Genomic DNA, 21,233 nt, shown 5'->3' with positions numbered 1-21,233 from the left:
TTTGATCTTTTAGTGTCTGCTTTACTTATTATGCCTATATTCATCTCTTTTTTCATTATTGGATGATTTTTCTTCTTTAATAAAGCTATTTATGGTAGGGTACGTCCATAATTGGTGTTAATGAAGTTGAGAGTTTTAGCATATATTTATGGGAATTTATTTATTTTGTATTTTTTTTTTTGCAAAGTATCATTCTCATACCTCTGTTTTCAATAATGCTTATGTGGTACTCTGTATTTTGAAAACATAGATATTTAGTATCCAAATTGATAAAATTTTGTCAATATGACCAAACTGTCAGTAGTTATATATAATTTGTAGCTCGTATGATTGAGAATAATTTGATTAAACTGGTAAAATTATATTAATTAAATTTGAGTTTAGGGTATCAAATATGTACAATTTGAAAATACAGGGTACCAAATATGTATAATTTTAAAATGCAGAGTACCAAATATGTATGATTTTAAAATGTAGGGTACCAAATAAGTATTATTTATAAACACAAGGTACCATGATGATACTTTACAAAAACATATGGTACCAAATAGTTACTTACCCTATATTTATTTTAATATGTATCTTTATAGTTAAACCAATGATTATCTTTCGTTTATTCTTTTCTTTGGCTCTAAATAAATAACTATTTACTTTTTATTTTTTAATTAAGAAGGAATAATTATCAGAAAAGATTGGTAACTTTTCTTTAGCCTAAACTATGTTAAGCTTTATTTCCTTCAAATGGAAATATCATTTTCAACATTTTCTTCACGGAGTAAGATATTCTAACATGATCAATTCAAATGACTTTTGCCCTTTCTAATTTTCTGCTGTACAGAGCTTCTTCATTTCACTTTCCATATACATGGAATTGAGACATGGCATTACATGTACTTCAGCCCTTAAAAAAGTTAAAACAAACATAATAATAAAGGAGATAATGGTTGTGACATATTTTAAAAAAAAAATAGTCAAATAAAGTCAGATATAACATGCTTCCATACATGGATTTTTACGGGCTAGCTAGTTAACCAAATTAAATGCCTGATATGTAAAGAAAGTTATCAGAGATAGGAAAGTTTTGACATATTCTTTCATATTTGTTTGTGGCAAATAGAGAGTTCAAAGTTTGTCACCAGGGGTCATATAAAGGGTTCTTAGTTAGATTATTTCTGTAATAATCAACAGTTAAAAGAAGAAAAATAACATAACTTAGCAAGCACTTATTATCATTTGGTGCTGAAATTGCTTGAGATGAACCAGAATAAATCATTGGTACAAGACAAAGAGGTACTTTCTTCCGAATGACAAGCTTAACAGTATCACTCATATCCAAATTTCCTCTGTTTGACCATGAGGTAACTCCCATTCAAACCAGTAAAGAAGATTGGGTAAAACATATTCAATTTCTACCATTGCAAACATAATCCCAGGACATGCCCTTCGACCCACACCAAATGGGATGAGCTGGTTATGTTGACCCTTGAAGGTTAACTAAGTTGTTGTTCAAAAATCTCTCTGGGACAAACTCTCTTTCCCACATCTGGGGTCTCTTTGAATGGCCCAAGCATTGATCAAAACTCTTATATTGGGTGGAATGTCATAATCTGCCAGCTTAGTACCAACGGTTGATTCACTAGTGATCATAAATGGAGCATGTAACCTCAAGGTCTCTTTGATTACACATTTCAAGTACTCCATTTTATCAATATCAGCCTCATCTATCTTTGATTTGTTCCCCACCACTCTCCTCACCTCTTCTTGAGCTTTCTTCATCATATTCGGGTTTTTCGCAAGCTCAGCCATTGCCCATTCCATGGTTGATGCACTGTTATCTGTACCACCTACAAACATGTCCTAAAATTGAGAAGAAGAAAAAAGCAAGTCATAGTATCAAAATTGTAGGAAACAACAAGATAGATAGTAGATATTAAGAGTATCTCCAACCTATCCTTTTAAGCTCCCTTTCCTTTATTTTAAAGACAAATAACATGAAAATTCTTACTCCAACAGAGATATAATTTCATCTTTATTATGAAGATATACAATGTGCACATTCAATATTGAAAGCAACACTAAATAATTCTATTTAAATACATTTATATCTTTATATATATTATGTGTTTTAATTATTTATTTTTATAGTTATATTTATATTTTATATTTTATTTTAAGATTTATATTATACTAATAAATTAAATTAATAAAAGTATAGATAACATGAATAAATAACAAAAATTAAAACCAATAACTTATCAAAATTAAAATTACAAAATTTAAAATACGAAATGAAATTAAACATAATTAAAAGACAACAACAACAATTTTTTTTATAAAAAAAATAATAACAACAAAATAGTTTTACTACCAACATAAACTAGGATCATCACTAAATAATCTGGAAGATCATTATTAGATCCTCCCATATCATTAAAATAATGACCCATAATATTAGAAGTATGTTGAGATGCTTGGCCTTGTTGAGTTCTTCTTGTTAGTTTAAAATAAAATATAGGCATATGAACAATTCAATACATGTAAGCAGAATTGATAAATAAGTTGAGCATATATGAAGAGAAGGTCGAATATTATATACTTCCAACTATTGCAATTGATAATCTCGATTTAGTTTTAGATCTATAAAAGAAAGGAAACAGAAATTAGAACGAATGCACAGACTTCCAAGCTCTTACTAACTATTTTACATAGAGTTACTGATAGTTAGAATGAGCAGTGAGCTTGGGGATGGTACTCTATATTTATAGAGTGAGATCTACCATCAGAGTCTCTGCCAAAGATTGAGATATTCTCTCAATCAATTGGGTTATGAAAAATCGGGTAACAAATAATGTTGATCATTAATTAGAATATTTTGTCAATAAATAAAATATTGACTTTGATATATTAAATCAATTAGTTGTAACAAATTGATTTTATATACCATATAAATAAATATTCTAGTATTCTCCCACTTGGTCAGCATTTAAATTAATGTATTACTTAAGCCCGACGATTATCCATGTTAGATAATAAACACATAAATCATGGCGATAAGTCCTCTTTTTATGGCGAGTATTATCTTCCATGTATTACAATATATTTATTACATAACAATGTAATTTATGTGGCTATGTACTTAAACGAATAAACCCTATGTTTATTCAGGTCCTATAAAATTTTCTCAAATAAAATTAAAATGTGCATAAATATGAGAAAACATCAAAATAAGAGTTTCATTGATAATAACTTCAGTTTGTACAATAAATTCACATAAGGGAACCAAGTCCCATGTTCACTACATGATCCTTAAATTTATGAGGTGGCAAGTCTTTTGTCATAGGATCAGCAATCATCAATTCAATGCTAATGTGTTGAATGAACACTTTATTTTCTTTAACACGTTCTCTAACAGCTAAGTACTTTATGTCGATGTGCTTGCTTCGACTACCACTTTTGTTGTTCTTAGCCATGAATACAGCAGCTGAATTGTCATAGAATATTCTCAATGGCCTAGATATGGAATCAACAAATCTAAGGCTTGAAATGAAACTCTTTAACCATACACCATGCGATGTAGCCTCAAAACACAAAACGAACTCAGCTTCCATAGTAGAAGTAGCAGTCAAGGTCTGTTTGTTACTCCTCCATGATATAACTCCACCGGCAAACATAAACACGTAACTAGAGGTTGATTTACGTGAATTAGTACAACCAGCAAAGTCTGAATCTGAGTAGCCAACTACTTCCAGGTTGTCGGTTCGTCTGAACATGAGTTTGTAATCCTTAGTACCCTAAAGGTACCTCATAACTTTCTTTGCAGCTTTCTAGTGGTCTAACCCCGGGTTACTCTGGAATCTTCCTAGCATTCCGACAGCAAAGGCAATGTCGGGTCTTGTGCACACCTGAGCATACATCAAGCTTCCAATAGTAGAAGCATATGGGATGTTCTTCATTTCTTCCTTTTCAAAATTATTCTTTGGACACTGGCTCAAATTTAATTTATCACCCTTAACGATAGGAGCAACACTTGGTGAACAATATTTCATTCGAAATCTCTCTAAAAATTTGTTAATGTAGGTTTCTTGAGATAGACCTAAGATACCTTTGAATCTATCTTGATGGATCTTAATGCCAATGACATAAGACGCATCACCCATATCCTTCATCTCAAAGTTCTTTTAGAGAAATTGCTTCACTTCATGTAGCATGCCCTTATCATTGGTTGTAAGAAGAATATCGTCCACATATAAAACAAGAAAACAAATCTTACTCCCACTGACCTTCTGGTATATACATTGATCCATGCCATTCTCTTCAAATCCAAAAGAATAGATGACATCGTGGAATTTTAAATACCATTGGTGGGACGCTTGTTTTAAACCATAAATGGAATTTTTAAGCTTGCACACCAAATTCTCACCATCACTAGAGGAGAATCATTTTGGTTGTTTCATGTATACCTCCTCCTCTAGTGTTAGGAAAAATAATATTGTCTCAATGGAAATGAAGAGATAATGTTACAACTCTAAGCAAAATATTACAATGGACAAGATTGATTAAATAAAGTGTTACAACTCTATAACTGAAAATACAAATAAAACAAAGGAAATGAAGAAGATGATGAAGAAGAAGAGAATAGTAAAATACAACTCAAAACAAAAGTTACAAATAAAATAAGGTGTTTGGACCAAATGAAGAGATTACAACTCTTAAACAAAATATACAAGTAAATAAAACAAGAGAATAAGAAGAAGAACAATAGAATAAAAGGAAGAACATAAACCACAAACAAACTCTCACTTACACAACCTAAGTGAAGAGGATTGGGGATCACCAACTTGAACAAGGTTTAAAACCTTTGTCCAAAAGCTTATTTCCCCCTAACTCAAGCACTAAGGGATCTCTCTCAGATTTTGGAAATGCTTTATGGAATTATCAAGCCTCAAGGTGTTTCTAGCCAAGTGCTTTAGTGGATAGAAATGGTGTGTCTTACAAGTGAGCATTAAGCTCCTATTTATAGAGTTTAGAGACACCCTTTGAATTTCAAATTCCACCAACCCCCATGGCTGTTACCAATGATAAATTGGGTGTTTTATGGAATTAAAATAGAGATTTGGGAGTTACTTGGCTGTTGGAAACGTTCAAAATTGGATAAAATCGACTTAGTATGAATCTGTCAGCCACTAGCGCCGCGGCGCTTCAAGCGCCGCGGCCCTTGGTCAGTTTCAGCAACCAATTTTTTAAGTTTTTTCCAAAACGTTCCAATTTATTCCCACTTGATTTTGTAACTTCCATACACAATATGGGAGTTAAAATCACATCTCTATCAGCCATTTCTCATAAGGCTTTAAGAAATTCATCTCAATATTGTGTAACAACAAATCTACACAATAATGGGTGATATTTAGGAGTTACAAATTTGTGATGAATTTGTAACACCAAATATGTTACATGTTTGGATATTTCACATATATCCAAATAATGTAACTCTCTATTATATGTTACAATATGTGACACTCCATGTCACATTTATTTAATCTAAAATATTATATTATAAAATAATATAATATTACATTATATTATAAAATAATACAACATCTAGGTCATCATTTAGGAAGGAAGTTTTCACATCCATCTGCTGCAGCTCTAAATTGAAATGAGCAACTAATGCCAAGATAACTCTGAGGGAATCTTTCTTAGATACCGGAGAAAAGGTATCCGTGTAGTCAATTCATTCTTTTTGAGTGAATCATTTAGCAACGAGTCTCGCTTTGTGTCTCGCAATATTGCATAATGAGTCTTTCTTTGTTTTGAAGACCCATTTACACCCAATAGCCCTCGCCCCATTAGGCAACTCAACAAGATCCCAGACTCCGTTGCTCTTCATAGAATTCATTTCTTCATTCATGGCATTGTACCACAGTTTTCGATTCTTTACTATTGATAGCTTGTGAAAATGTTTCTAGATCATTTTCGGCTCCAATATTGTAGTCAGATTCTTGCAAATACACAATGTAGTCACTAGGTATTGCCGATTTTGTTGTCCCAGTGGATCTTCTTAAGGCTACACCACCAGGCTCTTGGGGAGCATGTGGTTCAGCTTGTTGTTCAACAATTATAGGCAACTCTTGAACAACTTGATCTATTTGAACTTCATCATTGACTTGTGGATCTTCAACAATTGGTTGTGGTGGTTCAAAATCCATTTGGACTGCAGGGGTGTTATCAACCACAATCAATCTTGCTCTTGAGGTGGAGGGTTCTGAAGGATCTTTCACAAAACCTAAGTCCTTGGATTGATCACTCCCACTAATCAAGGCATTTTCAAGAAATTTTGCATTCCTTGATTCCACAATCCTAGTGCTATGAGATGGACAATAAAACTAGTAACCTTTAGACCTTTCAGCATCCAATAAAGTATCCACTTATGGTCCTTGGGTTGTAACGCCCCACATGGCTACTTTCTGGAATGACGACTGGCCCTACAAACCAACACGAGTCTTTTCAGCGTGCTTTGTCCTCACCCACATGCTTCCTAGGAAAACTTCCCAGGAGGTCACCCATCCTGTAATGCCCCAAATTTCCTAATAAGGTTGAGGACTTTGATTTAGGAGGCCGGGAGGGCCATAATTGATTTATTATGCTATTTAATGATATTATGCATGTTTAGGTGTATTAAATATGCATGTGAACCCATTTGTGATTAATTGGGTGATTTTCATATTTTGGCCATTTCGGACATTTTTGGCATATATGTGAAATGGGCGTGGTGCTTTGTTATTATTTGGTTATGCCAGGGTTACCCAGCATAAGAAGATCCTAGGAGGTAAGCTAGTGGGAAAGTCACAACGGGATTTAAGCTTGACTTGGAGTAAGTCAAGGGGTATTTAGAGCATTACTGGGTTATTGGGTGATGAGAATCAATATTTGGTGATAAATTGGGAGTTAGTAAGACCAGGGGGAAATTCTGGAAGTTTTGACTATAATGTCCCGGGGGTGTTTTCGGGACCCCGGGTATTAGGTTTTATTGGAAGCTACTTAAGCTTGAAGTAACCTTTTAAGAAAATAAAAAGAACGTTCTGTACGTTCTCTCTCCCTAAAGTTCCCTTTTCGTCTCCCGATCGCGTTTTCAAAGATAACTTGAGTTCTAGGACTCAGATTCAAGCAAGGATCGAGGCATAGCAATCCTAAGGAGAATTAGAAGCTTATTAGCCAGAGGATTTAGTTGGAAACTACTCAATTGGAGGTAATTCAAGTTTAAGTTTTAAGTTTTTAAAAGTTTTTAAGCTTGAATTGGATTTTGTGAATCGTTGAGTTTTTAGTTCGTTTGAGCCTCAGGTTTTGGTGGTTTTGGACCATTGGGGAGTTTGGGAACTTTGATTTGATGATTGGGAATGTTTAGACATGTTTTTGGGAGGTTTTAAAAGGTTAAAAACGAAGAAAAATGGCTGCCCCGAAGTTGGGCCACGGCCCTGTTCTTGGGCGCCGCGGCCCTTGCTCGATGAAGCAGGTGCCCTGTTTTGCTCTTGTTGGGTGCCGCGACCCTTGGTGTTGGGCGCCGCGGCGCTTGCCTCTGGTTGTGCTGGGGGCCGCAGCTCAGGCAGGCTTTTGAGCCCGTTTGGGTGTTTTGACCCCGGGAACATGATTTTAGGCCTCGGGATCATTCCTACTACCCGGATTAGTGAGGATTGATGTCTTGGAGGCTAAGTTTTAGTTCAAGGGTTGGTTTTATAACTTGAACTCATTGGATCACCATTTGTGGTTGTGACTAGGTTATCACTAGAGGCTTGGAATCAGGATCGTGCTTGTGGCTCATTTGTTGGTAACCTGTGCTTGGACCCAAGGTAAGAAAAATGCACCCCATGTGTGACATGCATGGCTATTTATGATGCATGTTGGATGTTTAAATGTAAACATTGATAGCATAATGAATGATCAGCAACTTTGCCCATTTGCATATGATTATTACTGAGACATGCTGGATGATTAAGTGTGATGCATGTGATGCACGAGAAACATGTGATTAGGGCATGCAATGAATGTTGAATATGAGAGTGGTCAGAGCTTGAGTCTCTGTGTTTGTGCATGATCATTATTATGCTCACAATTATTAAGTAAGCATGTTGAATGCCTCATCTTTGGATGTGTGACATATGATATATGTTTGATAGCATTGCTTACTTGTGCATGGCTCTGACTAACTAGTCAGAATTGGCAAAGGTGTTAGTATCAACTGTGAAGCTGTGACTTATTAGTCAGGTTCGGCAGTGGTACTGGGCACTGGTCACATTGGGCTGACTCACTAGTCAGGACGGCCTTAGCGTGTTCCATGCAAGCCATGTCGATCAGATCAAATCGACCTTCTGCATTGAATGACTCAAAGAGCATTAATGCAGGACCAACCTCAAGTTCGATGAATATAAACAAGCGTTTATCTAGCCAAAGGCTAGTCATTTAGAGCCAGGGCTAGCGAGCCCCGTGACTGTTAGGTCACATGGTGGGCACCGGCCCTCAGTGACATGCTTGTCAGTCACTCATTTGATAAGAGCCATTGCAGGAAAGCCTAGGTAACGATGTCGTTACACGGCTAAGGGCACTGGGCCCCTAGTGACTTGTTGTCAGTCACTCAGTATGGTTTAACAGGACCTCAAAGTGATATTCACTCATCTGATCAGAGTTATGAGCTCTGTATGATAATTTTGATCATCATATGCATGGCTTTGGCCACTGAGGCCCTAGTGACTTGCTTGTTGGTCACTCAACATGGTTTATCGGAACCTCAAGTGTTGAGACACTCATCTCATTAGGATTGGCTTGATGGTCATCCAATCAGAAGGGAAGGATTTCTTATCTGAGCCCCTAGTGACTTGTTTGGCAGTCACTCAGCATGGTTTACCAGAACCTCAAGTGTTGCGACACTCATCTGGTTAGGTGTGACTTGAGGGTCCTCCAATCAGAAGGGCAGGATTTCTTATCCTGGATACCCCAGCATTGTTTGAATTCATTTGCATGTTTGAATAAAGCTAAGATTGCTAGGCATGCCAGATATGATTTGATATCATGATATGACTATTCATGAGCATATGAGTTTTCTTGCTGGGCTTCGGCTCACGGGTGCTTTGTGGTGCAGGTAAAGGCAAAAGAAAGCTGGACCATCCTTGATTTGGAGAGCTTAGGTGATGACGTGTACATATGCAGCTACTCGACCAATACTTGGGCGAGGTTTGAAAGAGGAACTAGGGATAAACCCTGTTTTGCCGCTTAGAACGACCTGTTGTAAATATTTTCTTGTAATAGACTCTAAAATTATATTTTTGGGATCCCAATGTATACAGTAAACGTTCTAGTGAAACGTTATACCTTAACCAAAATTTTAATCCCTAAACCGCTAATCATACTTAGTTACACATTTATGGCCAAACGACTCGATTAGCGAGTTTAGCACTGTTTGCAACGTGCACTGTAGCGGTCCTTGTAGTTGGGGTGTTACACATCCCTAGATTACCCCATGTCAAGCACGCTTAACTTTGGAGTTCTCAAGTGATGGGCTACCGAAAAGAAGATGCATCTTGTTGATATAGGTTGTACCCATCAATCCATTTAAGCCCTCTTCAACTGTGTAGTCCCATACCTACACAGTCTCAGAATCATCACACTTGACCTTCCCCAGGCGGTGTGGGATTGCACAGCTTACCCGGTCTTTCCCCTTATGGATCACGGGATTATGACTGTCACAATCACCCCCCTTACGGGCCCGACCGGCCACACTTCTGGCTGGGTCAAGGCTCTGATACCATTTGTGACGCCCCACGTCACTATGGCTGCTTTCTGGAATGACGACTGGCCCTACAAACCAACACGAGTCTTTTCAGCATGCTTTGTCCTCACTCACATGCTTCCTAGGAAAACTTCCTAGGAGGACACCCATCCCTAGATTACCCTAGGTCAAGCACGCTTAACTTTGGAGTTCTTAAGTGATGGGCTACCGAAAAGAAGATGCATCTTGTTGATATAGGTTGTACCCATCAATCCATTTAAGCCCTCTTCAACTGTGTAGTCCCATACCTACACAGTCTTAGAATCATCACACTTGACCCTCCCCAAGCGGTGTGGGATTGCACAGCTTACCCGGTCTTTCCCCTTACGGATCACGGGATTATGACTGTCACAATCACCCCCCTTACGGGCCCGACCGGCCACACTTCCGGCTGGGTCAAGGCTCTGATACCATTTGTGACACCCCACGTCACTATGGCTGCTTTCTGGAATGACGACTGGCCCTACAAACCAACACGAGTCTTTTGAGCGTGCTTTGTCCTCACTGACATGCTTCCTAGGAGGACACCCATCCCTAGATTACCCCAGGTCAAGCACGCTTAACTTTGGAGTTCTTAAGTGATGGGCTACCGAAAAGAAGATGCATCTTGTTGATATAGGTAGGACCCATCAATCCATTTAAGCCCTCTTCAACTATGTAGTCCCATACCTACACAGTCTTCGAATCATCACACTTGACCCTCCCCAGGCGGTGTGGGATTGCACAGCTTACCCGGTCTTTCCCCTTACGGATCACGGGATTATGACTGTCACATGGGTCCAGTTTCTTTTCTTGTGGATTGTATACCCTAACTTCAGATGGGCATCCCCAAATGCATACATGTTGCAAACTCGGTTTCCAACCTTTCCATTATTCAAAAGGAGTTTTTGAGACTGCCTTGGTTGGAACTCGATTTAATATGTACACGGATATCTTTAGAGCTTCAGTCCACAAGGATTTAGGAAGTTTAGGGTTGCTGCTAAGCATACTCCGCACCATGTCGATCAATGTTCGACTTCTCCTTTCTGCAAAACCATTTTTCTCGAGTGTACCAGGCATGGTATATTGGGCAACAATCCCATTTTCTTGAAGAAACTTTGCAAAAGGGTCAGGTGCTTGTCCATCTTTAGTGTATCTACCATAATATTCTCCACCTCTATTTGATTTCACTATCTTAATTTGCTTGTTGCATTGTTTCTCTACTTCAACTTTAAATATCTTAAAGACATCTAACACTTTGCTTTTGTTATGAAGTAAGTAGATATACATGTAGCGTGAGTAATCATCTATGAAGGAGATGAAGTATTTCTGACCATATGAGTCCATGTCTGGACTACATATTGTTGGAAAAACTTATACATGATCTTTATTTATTTTCATGTATATCTAATATTAAACAAATTAATATGAGATAGCCTAGAACATGTTTCTAAAATTGAATTCAAAGAGAAACAAAGACAAGAATACTTATAGTATACGCAGTGGAATGAAAGAGTCCTTCCTTCAGTTTCTCTAACTCTTGTATCCTTTCTGTCGTAGATTATTATCAAAAAACTGAACCGTTCTTCTAATTTCTTCACAATCTTCCAATGTATCCTTAGAATCACCTAGACTAGTGTGGAAAATTCTCAACACATGAGATAGATACAAAGAGAAGAAGAGAAAATAGCAAAGAGGCTTAGAAAATGACTTGTGTTTAGAGAGAATCTAAAACTATCATAAAACCAGTGATTAAACTTATGTTTTGACTTCTCTCTAAGCACTCCTTTTATAGACTCAATTAGGCCATTTAATTTAATTAAAAAATCAATAAAATAATAGCCATTTTAAAGCCCTAGGTTGAAATTATCATGGGCTTTAGGCCCGTGAAATTTCCCATTTGATTATAAGCCCATTGGACTTAAAATCAAGGCCTGTATTATTTTCTATTGATTTAATTAATTAAATAATCATTTAAATCATTTATCAAATTAATTATTTATAATTTTAACCTTGATTTAAACATAGTTATTAATTTAGATACTAATTTATCTTAATTAATAAATCTGCCATAATTTCTCTTTTCTTCTCAAAATTACATAACTCTGTGAAACTATCCAATATTGTCAACTTTGATAATTCTAATTGATAATTAAATCAATTAATTGAGACTATCTAGATGATTTTATCCAAGGTACAATGGGGACCATGAGCCTATGAAATCAAGCTCCAATAAGTTGTCATAAATCTAACAAATAAATTTACTAACTTATTTATTCCTCGTGACTCCACTATAGACTCAAAATTGCACTCTTGAATGCATAGAACACTCTATAACAAATATAGATACGCTATTAATTATCCATCGTTACAACCATAATTGTCACTCAATCCTCTATAGACGATCTATAATGAGATAGGACTAAAATACAGTTTTACCCCTCATTGTATTTTATCCTTAAAACACTTAGTTCCTTGTAAATGATATTTCAGTAAACTAATTTAATTACTGAAATGAGATCTCTATCATTTAACACCTTGAACCAAACTAAAAGGAAACCATCATTTCATTTCTTCATCAGAAGCTATAGATGTTCATATCTATGATTAACACTCCCACTCAATTATACTACCGAGTTCCCAAGATGTAAGTATGGGCTAGTCCGTAGGGTAAGTTGGTAACGAATAAGTTAAAGAACTCAAATAATACAATCAGTTAGAATACTAACCACTCAGAATTGAGATTGAATTGACCTATGGTCAACTGTATGATATGGCTAGAATAGATAATAACTGTATGTTTACTTATCTTATCAACTGTCAATATCGGTCCAGTCTGATGTAACAAATACATCCGATCTTATCTACTTTGCTAATCTTCTGGAAAGAACATAACACTGTAATGTGTAAGTAGATCATATCGTAGATTGACAAGTCAGTGTAAATCCTGTGCACTGACTAATCTTAGGACTAACTTAGAACATATAATCATATTTATATTCCACTGTGATTATGTCACTATAAATAAGATTAGCTATATGCTCGGGATTTAATATAAGTTTATATTAAACAAATAATCATGAAATAAAATATGTGAACAAAGTGATTGACCAAGTCAAAAAATGATTTCTATTCTTTTATTGATAATAAAATGAGATTACAAAGAATTTGGGTTTTGATTAGGGCATAAAACCCCAACACATATATCAGTATGTATGATTTCTAATAGGTCAGAACTCCTATGGACACCACTTTTCTCAGACTTGGAGGTATGCTTTCCCTTAATGCAATCCACACAAGTATCAAAATCAGTAAAATCTAAGGTATTGAGTACCCCATCTTTCACTAACCGTATAATTCTATCAATGGAGATATGTCCCAATCTCCGGTGCCATAATGTAGAGGAATTCTCATTCATAACACATCGTTTATTGCCAGCGTGAACGTGCACAGTATTATAAGCGATATTGTTTGTAAATTAAGACAGTAAAGACCATCAGACAAAATACCATTTCCAACACATTCAGATTTATTATATAAATTAAAAGATTTGTCTGAAAATGTAAAGGAAAAGCCAAAAGGTACAAGTCTTGAAACAAAAATCAAGTTTCTAGAGAAACTTGGTACATAAAAGGTCTTTTCTAACTTTAAAACAAAACCACTACTTAAAACTAAGTGGCACGTTCCAATAGCCTCCACATGTGAGCCCATCTTGTTTCCGGATAAGATGCTTTGCTCACTTCCCACTGGCTTCCTTAGGTTTTGTAAACCCTGCAAGGAATTTGAAATGTGAATTGTTGATCCAGAATCAATCCACCATGTGTTAATATTAAAATTAGCCATATTAGATTCATAACATACGAATGAAATTGGATTACCTTTGTCGTCCATCCATTTCTTGAACTTGGCACATTCCTTTTTCGCATGTCCCTTCCTTTTGTAGAGAAAACACTTGATGGAATCCTTCTTTATTTCGCCTTGGGGAAGCACTTTATTTTTCCCCTTGTCCTTCTTGGATGGTTTGCATTTCTTTCCTTGGGTGGCCATGTGAGCACTTTCACCTTGTTCCTGTAGGAGCCTTGCTTTTTCTTGAGCACACATGGTTATCAGTTCATTGATACTCCATTTGTCCTTATGTGTGTTGTAGGAAATTTTGAAAAGCCCGTATTGAGGTGGAAGATTGTTAAGGAAGTAGTGAACTAGGAAGGTTTCAGGAATAACTACATCGAGCTTTTTCAGTTGAGCAGAAATGTCCCTCATCTTTGAGATATGTTCTCTAACTCCTTTGACACCAGTGAGTTTTGTGGATGAGAATTGGTGAATGAGGTTGTTGTAAAGTGGCTTGTCCGAAGTGTCAAACGGCTCATCGATCAGTTTGATCAAGTCTTTCACTTCCTCAGGTTGCTCCACCGATCCACGCATTCCCATAGGGATCTTGGACATAATGAACATGATGCTGAGGCGACTGGATCGCTCCCATTTTTCATATAATGCGAGCTCAGCAGCAATGCTAGTCGCAGTGATTGCAGCAAGGTCATCCTTCCTTATTGCGTAGTCCATGTCGGCGTAGCCTAAATGAAGAAGAACTCGTTATTTCCATATTTTGAAATTGTCACCCCTAAGCTCAGGAATTTCGGTAAGGATTTCAGCAAAACTAGAAGAGGATGAAGAAGTTGCATGAATAGGATTACAAACTTATATTTTTAAAGATGGATGCTTAATGAAGTCATGTTTTACCAATGTACAACATGCTGAATGATGAAATTTTATTAAACAAAAATTGCCTGTGGGCTAAATTTTTAATTTAATAAAATTGGATGTATAGGATGATAGATTATTCAAACGAATTATTTGGGATAAATTAAGGTTTGATACTTCTATCTTTATTAAACTTTATGATAAAACTATTAAATTAATTATCATAACTCTTGTGGGTAAATTAAGAAAATTAATTTAATATATTATCCTAATTAATTATATAAATATAATAAAATCCCTGTGGGGTAAAATTATTATATCTATATAATCAATCACAATTTATGTCCATTATGTGACCCTTTAAAATTAATATATAATTTTATATAATTAAAGATGCTGTGGTTACTCCCTATTTATTTAAAATTATATGGTTCACTAGACATTATGTTTTAGGCTCTAGGAAGACCTAGGAACAATTTCGTTATAACATAATAGGCAATCACAGAGAGTAGTGCTCTCAGTATGCTCGTCCGAAGATCATTAAAAACCATTCTAGATTGAGCATTTGTCTCAGTTTCATGCGTTCTTATGTCAACCACAAAATTGTTTATGAATTATTCATAATTTTATGCACCCTAAATGTTTTATGAATATTTTATGAATAAATTATGAATATTAATGTGCTAAATATTATTCAGCCTATCTTAATGTTTGAATATAATCTAAATATATCTAGCAAAATTATGGAATATACAACGTATTTAAAATTATAAAGTCATACATATAAAATTAAAGATAATTATACTTAGAATAAATTTGCATGAATAATAACAAAATAATCATACAAATTAACATAATTAACTATATGTACAAAAATAAATACAATAATTCCATATATATACTTAATGGCAGAAAAACCTATGCTAAATAAGGCAATAAAATTATTTAATGATTTGGTGAATTAATAAAATAATTGCACAAACTTAATTGTAAAATAAAATGTAATTACATTATTAAAATATCACAATTATTTAATATTGCACGAATAAAAGAAAATATATCATGCAATAAATACACCAATAATCAAGTAATTGCACATTTTAATTAATTTCCAAATAACATACAAATTACCAAAATTATATGTTTGAATTAAATTGGCAAAAAATTAAAAAAGAAATTTATTGTCTAAATGAGCATTAAAATCAAGAAAATAATAAATTTCCAAAAATAAATGAAAAAGGAAATTTTTGGAATTTTTATCAATTTTTCTTCAATTTTTTTTAAAAAAACTGCCACGAGGAAAATGACACCCATCGAACGATGGGTTGTTTTTCTGCAGCAAAGACCAAAAACGGCATGTCGTTTTCGTCATCTCCTTCAGCTAACCGGGTCGTTTTGACCCGTTTTTCTGCAAACAGGTCACGCGACCCGAATGAAAACCCGGTCTAAAAAGAGCCATTTTGACGTCGAAATTCCAATATTTTTGCCTAGAACACACCAAAAACTGTGTTTAAAGAGATTCATGGAATTTGTTTGCTTAAAAAACAATAACAAATCGATCATTAATATCAAAATTAAAGTTTGACTATAACTGGGTTCTTAAGGTTTCAAAAGTTGTTTTGAGTTTCAAAACTTGTTTTTTATACATCAAAACATTAGAAAATATAAACTTAAGAGTTCCTAATACTCAAAAAGATAAAAAAAAAAGATTTGAATAAAAAGGTAAAAATTTCAACTTGAGACCATGAATGTGTATGTATATGGTCATTGCTTTGTTTTTAAACTAGTTTCTCAAATAACAAGTTATTAGAAACACTTACCAAACTATTTCTAATGCAACTAAAATTGAGAAACAAATTTGAATTAATAATCTCCAATTTTCAACAATATATAAAACTATACACGAATATATAATATATGTGTATAGTTGAAGACATAGGCATATCTATAAATCATAAAAATATATATGTATATATGCATACAAAATTAACAAGGCAGAGATAAAGCTAGCTCTTGATACCAAATGTTAGATTAAAATAAAATATAGGCATATGAAGAATTCTATACATGTAGGCGGAATTGATATATAGATTGAGCATATACGAAGAGAGGATCGAATATTATATACCTCCAGCAATTGCAATTGATAATCTCTATCTAGTTTTAGATCTACAAAAGAAAACAAACAGAAATTAGAACGAGTACACAGACTTCCAAGCTCTCACTAACTCTTTTAGATGGAGTTACTGATAGTCAGAATGAGCAGTGAGCTTGGGGATCAATACTCTATATTTATAGAGTGAGACCTACTATCAGAGTCTCTGCCACAGATTGAGATATTCTCTCAATCAATTGGGATATGCAAAATCGGGTAACAAATAATGTTGACCATTAATTAGAATATTTTGTCAATAAATAAAATATTGACTATGATATATTAAATCAATTAGTTGTAACAAATTGATTTTATATACCATATAAATAAATATTCTAATACTTTTCTGCAAAATCTTGATTTGTTCATTTTTTAAATGCTCACGTAGGATCAGATCGCTAATCAAATTTAAATCTTTACCTAAAATTTTATTTTCTAGATATGAAGCCATATCTAATGTTCTTTTCTCATTTTGGGCTCGTAACACTTGAATTTGATAATTTTGTTGCCTATATGCACTACATTTTTTTAGAATTTCAATAACTTGTCGTTGTTCTTCCTTGATAGTGTCAACAATAATTGAAGTTTGCTCTTCATTTTCCTTTTTTATTTTGCTTTCTTTACTCCAATCGGTCATTGAGTAGAATAACCACCAACATTCTCATCATTTATATTAAGAGAAAATGATGATAGTCCAAGAGATGCTAATGTTGGAGACTCTATAGTGGGAGATTTCTGATTGTATTATTATCATTTGTGGGAGGAATATGCTAATTTACAAAATTAGTGTATAATTATTATTGTACTTTTCGTCTTTTTTAATTTAGATGTAATGTTAATTTTTTTTTCAAAATGTAATGTTTAATTTTCATAATAATGTATCAATTTAAGTTAAGTCCATTAATATTTTTTTAGTGTTAAAATTATTATCACTTAATTATATTTGTTAATTTTAATGTATAAAATTAATATTTATTAATTAGATAAAATATTTATTGATGATTAAAAAGAATAAAAAAAAGTATTTTGTTTTTTTGAAGTAAAATTTAAAGTAGTGATTGGAGATGAAATATTACTTTAAAGTTAAAAAGGTGAAAAAATGGAGATAAAATTGATTTTAAATGAAGTTATGGTTGAAGATGGTCTAAGTACCAATAAAATTGCTTGGATGTTTTCATTAGTGAGATTGATTTCAAGCTGGCCTTTCTTATCGCGAAAATATGATACGCAAGTATATGCAATCGATTCAAGTAATATAGATAGTAAATAAAATATCGTTCCCACAAGGACTATGAACAAATTACCAATAAATGCTTTTAAATTTCTATTTGGCTGTCGAAAATAGAGTGATTTATAAACTAAGACTTAAAATTAAAATAAACTTTGCAAAAATAAAGATTGATTCAATAATTAAAAACCAAGGGTGTTAACTTCATCAACTTTTCATTCAATTAGTTTTATTAATCAGTTTTAAATTTCTTTCTTCCTCTTCTAATAGCAGGTTAACATAAATCGATTCCTATTCTTTTTCAAGATATAAGATCTCAACCTATATGCAGGTTTTCTACATCTCTGTGATAAACTTAAACATATAGCAGACATTAAGCATAGAAACCTAATTACTACACAAGACATACATGTACTTTCGTCCAATATGTAGCCTATGTCTATCTAACGATAGCATATTCAATTCTCATCTTTCGAATTTTGAATCAAAATCATAAATTAAGAAAATATTGATCATGTATTTACTAGCATTAAGCAAACATTATATAAATTAGAATAAAGAAGAAGAATCAATAGAACATCATAATAAGATTATATAGAAATCCAAGTGTCTACATTAAACCCTAGATAGAAGTATTTAGTTCATGTCAGACATGACTAAAACAACAAAATAATTATTCAAAAACATAAAATTCAAAGACTTGACGAAGAAATAAAAAATATAAAAGTGCAGAAAAACTACTCCGAATCAAATTTAATCTCTAAACTCGTAATTAAAATTTGATCTAGCCCTAATTGAAACAATAAAGTCTGAATTTATGCTAAAAACAACACAAATTCCTCTTTTTTTTTTCATAGGCGGGCCGCGACTTGGTCTTTCCTAGGTCATGACTCGTGTCATTTTTAAGGCAATTCAAATTCAAATCAGGTCTTCAGGCGCCACGACCCAGGCATAGCAAGTTGCGGCCTGTGTGTTGATGCACCACTTGGGTTCGCTTCTGACTGCCAGTAGCGCCGCAACTTATAAGAGCAAGTCGCGGATCTAATTCTTTTTCAGCAACCCAGCCTCTATCTTGACTAGAGTCGCGGCCCTTAAGACCATGCCGCGATTCTAATTCTATTTTTTTTTCAAATTTTTAGAATTTCAACGTCCTTCCTTTATCAAACTCTCATTATAACTCATCCTTAGTGCCATTTTGAGTCCAGCAACCACTGAAAGCTCTTTTTTTTCACCATTTCCTCTCTTTTTCACATTTATCTCATGATTCAACGCACCGACCTACAATAAAGACAAAACAAGCGTAATCTTGTACAAAACAAACATAAATACTCAAGATTACCACAAAAACACATCCTAAAACGAGACTAAAATGAAGTTATCACTTTCTTCCGAAGAGAAAGAAGAATATCTACAAGATCTCTCTCATTAGATTCTTCACCATTTCTTTGCTGATGTTCCTCTATGACTTGATCAAGTAGAGTATGAAATGCTTCAACAGTTTCTCTCAGTCTCCTATTGAATCCTGTAAAAACATCAAGCCACCCCAAGCAAGGAACAAAATCTTGAAAGTTAAATGCTCCCATGAGTTCCATTGCTCTCCTTGCCAAGTCTCCAAAACTCTCCTTACCATCTTCCTTAATACACTTTCGATTGAGTGCAGATCTTGAAACCAAATTGCTTGAAATATTAACAAAGATCTCACTTAGATTAACCAAAGCACCACCACCTGGGAGCAACGCCTGCCAATATCTGTAATCATCTCAGTCACTTCTACTTCCCTAACATACTGAAAATCTTGCACCCTTTTCAAGCTCAAAAGTTCAAGGACACAAATCTTCTTCATAACTCTCCACTACTCGCCATATGGATAAAATGCTACATCAGTACATCCATAGAAAAGAGCATCAGCAACCTTGATTCGAGGCCGGTTTTGGAAAACAGAACAGGTCATGATCTCTTTCGATATCTCTTCACAGTTGACTATAAGTGTAGGCACTGTGGCAAAATGTACAAGTATTAGAGGGCCATACTTCTCAGAGGGGCCTTGGAGATATCGGTGGAGGACTTTGCCTAGCTGGTGTAGGTTGCCAATTACTGGCTGCCTTGTAGGAGATGGAATAAGATTAAGCTTTGGACCTCTAATGAGCTTAATCACACGTAAAGAAATGAAAAAGAGAAGAAGAGAAAATAAAATATTTGGGAATATTAAACCAAGCTTCATAATGTTGAAGCTCTTGCCACCATTGTTGTAAGAGATCAATTTTCTCTGGTTTAGCAAATTTCAAGTGTTTGGGGAGTGATATATGCTGTTTGTAAACCAACCCAGTAGAGTTAGTCAACGATTTGATGGCAAGTTTTTCTTGGATCTTGAAAAAAAAAAGGAGTTGGAAATTTGATTAATAAAATAAACTCATGCTAGTGCAGGTGCTTAAGTATTTTCTTGTAGATATGATATTATTAACTTTGTTAGCAAAGATAGAAATTTAAGAAAAGGTCTAATTTATGTTAGGCATGTTGTCATCATGTAGAGTCCAAGAACTTTACTTAGCTAAGATAGATAGTAGTATGATAGTATTTATAGCATTATCTTTGTTACTTTGGATTTTTGGTTCAGACCGGGAGTTATTTGGACACTCATAGTAGTACTTATAGATTTTCTAAGTTTAACCTATAGTTTAAGAATATTAAGTATAACCTAAGGTTTGATTAATGTGACTGATATTAAGGATTATATTATTATATTATAAGGTTTAGACATCAACCAATAGGATTTTAAGCACATGTTTTGAATGGTAATTAAGGATTAAGATTTTTGAGGATTAAATATAATAAGGAGTAAAGTTTGAATGTTATAGGGTCAGTCAGCAGCTTTGAGTACGTTGAGGGCTTAGTCAAGGCTGTTTACTCCATTCAAACTTAGCTAAAAATGTGTAATTTCGTGTTTAAATATTTAGCGTGTGCCGATATATCGCAGCTATAGGGGGCGATATGTCGCAGCACGTAGATACGGAAAACACGAAACGATGCACGGTCGCCTCGGGCATACTGGCCCAGGCGATATATCGCCTACAGGGGGCGATATATCGCCTCCTTCAGCATGGATTCAAACTCTTTTGAATTCCTTTCCCTTCAGCCATTCAAACTCCTTCAACAGTCCAGCATCTTGTGAACGAGTCTTCAGCCTCTGCTGAACGATTATTCAAATGATTTTCACCTAAAAAGCCATTATTTTTATTAAAGTAAAATCAAGATATTTTCATTCCCAAACTCTATAAATAGGACCTAGTACCCAGCCATTATTCACCATTTGCTCTAAGTTCAGAGGCTGCTAGTGTTAAGTGAGTGTGAGAGTGTAA

General features: G+C 34.4%; 1 pseudogene; it reads right to left on the bottom strand.

The window, feature by feature from the left end:
- Positions 1-1,132: 1,132 nt before the first annotated feature.
- On the bottom strand, positions 1,133-20,098 carry LOC133832003 (cytochrome P450 71A1-like; annotated as a pseudogene).
- Positions 20,099-21,233: the final 1,135 nt, after the last annotated feature.

Source organism: Humulus lupulus, chromosome 4 (assembly GCF_963169125.1).
Source record: "Humulus lupulus chromosome 4, drHumLupu1.1, whole genome shotgun sequence".
Lineage (NCBI taxonomy): Eukaryota > Viridiplantae > Streptophyta > Magnoliopsida > Rosales > Cannabaceae > Humulus > Humulus lupulus.
Note: the sequence above shows the minus strand (reverse complement) of the source record. Positions and strands in the feature narration are given on the sequence as shown.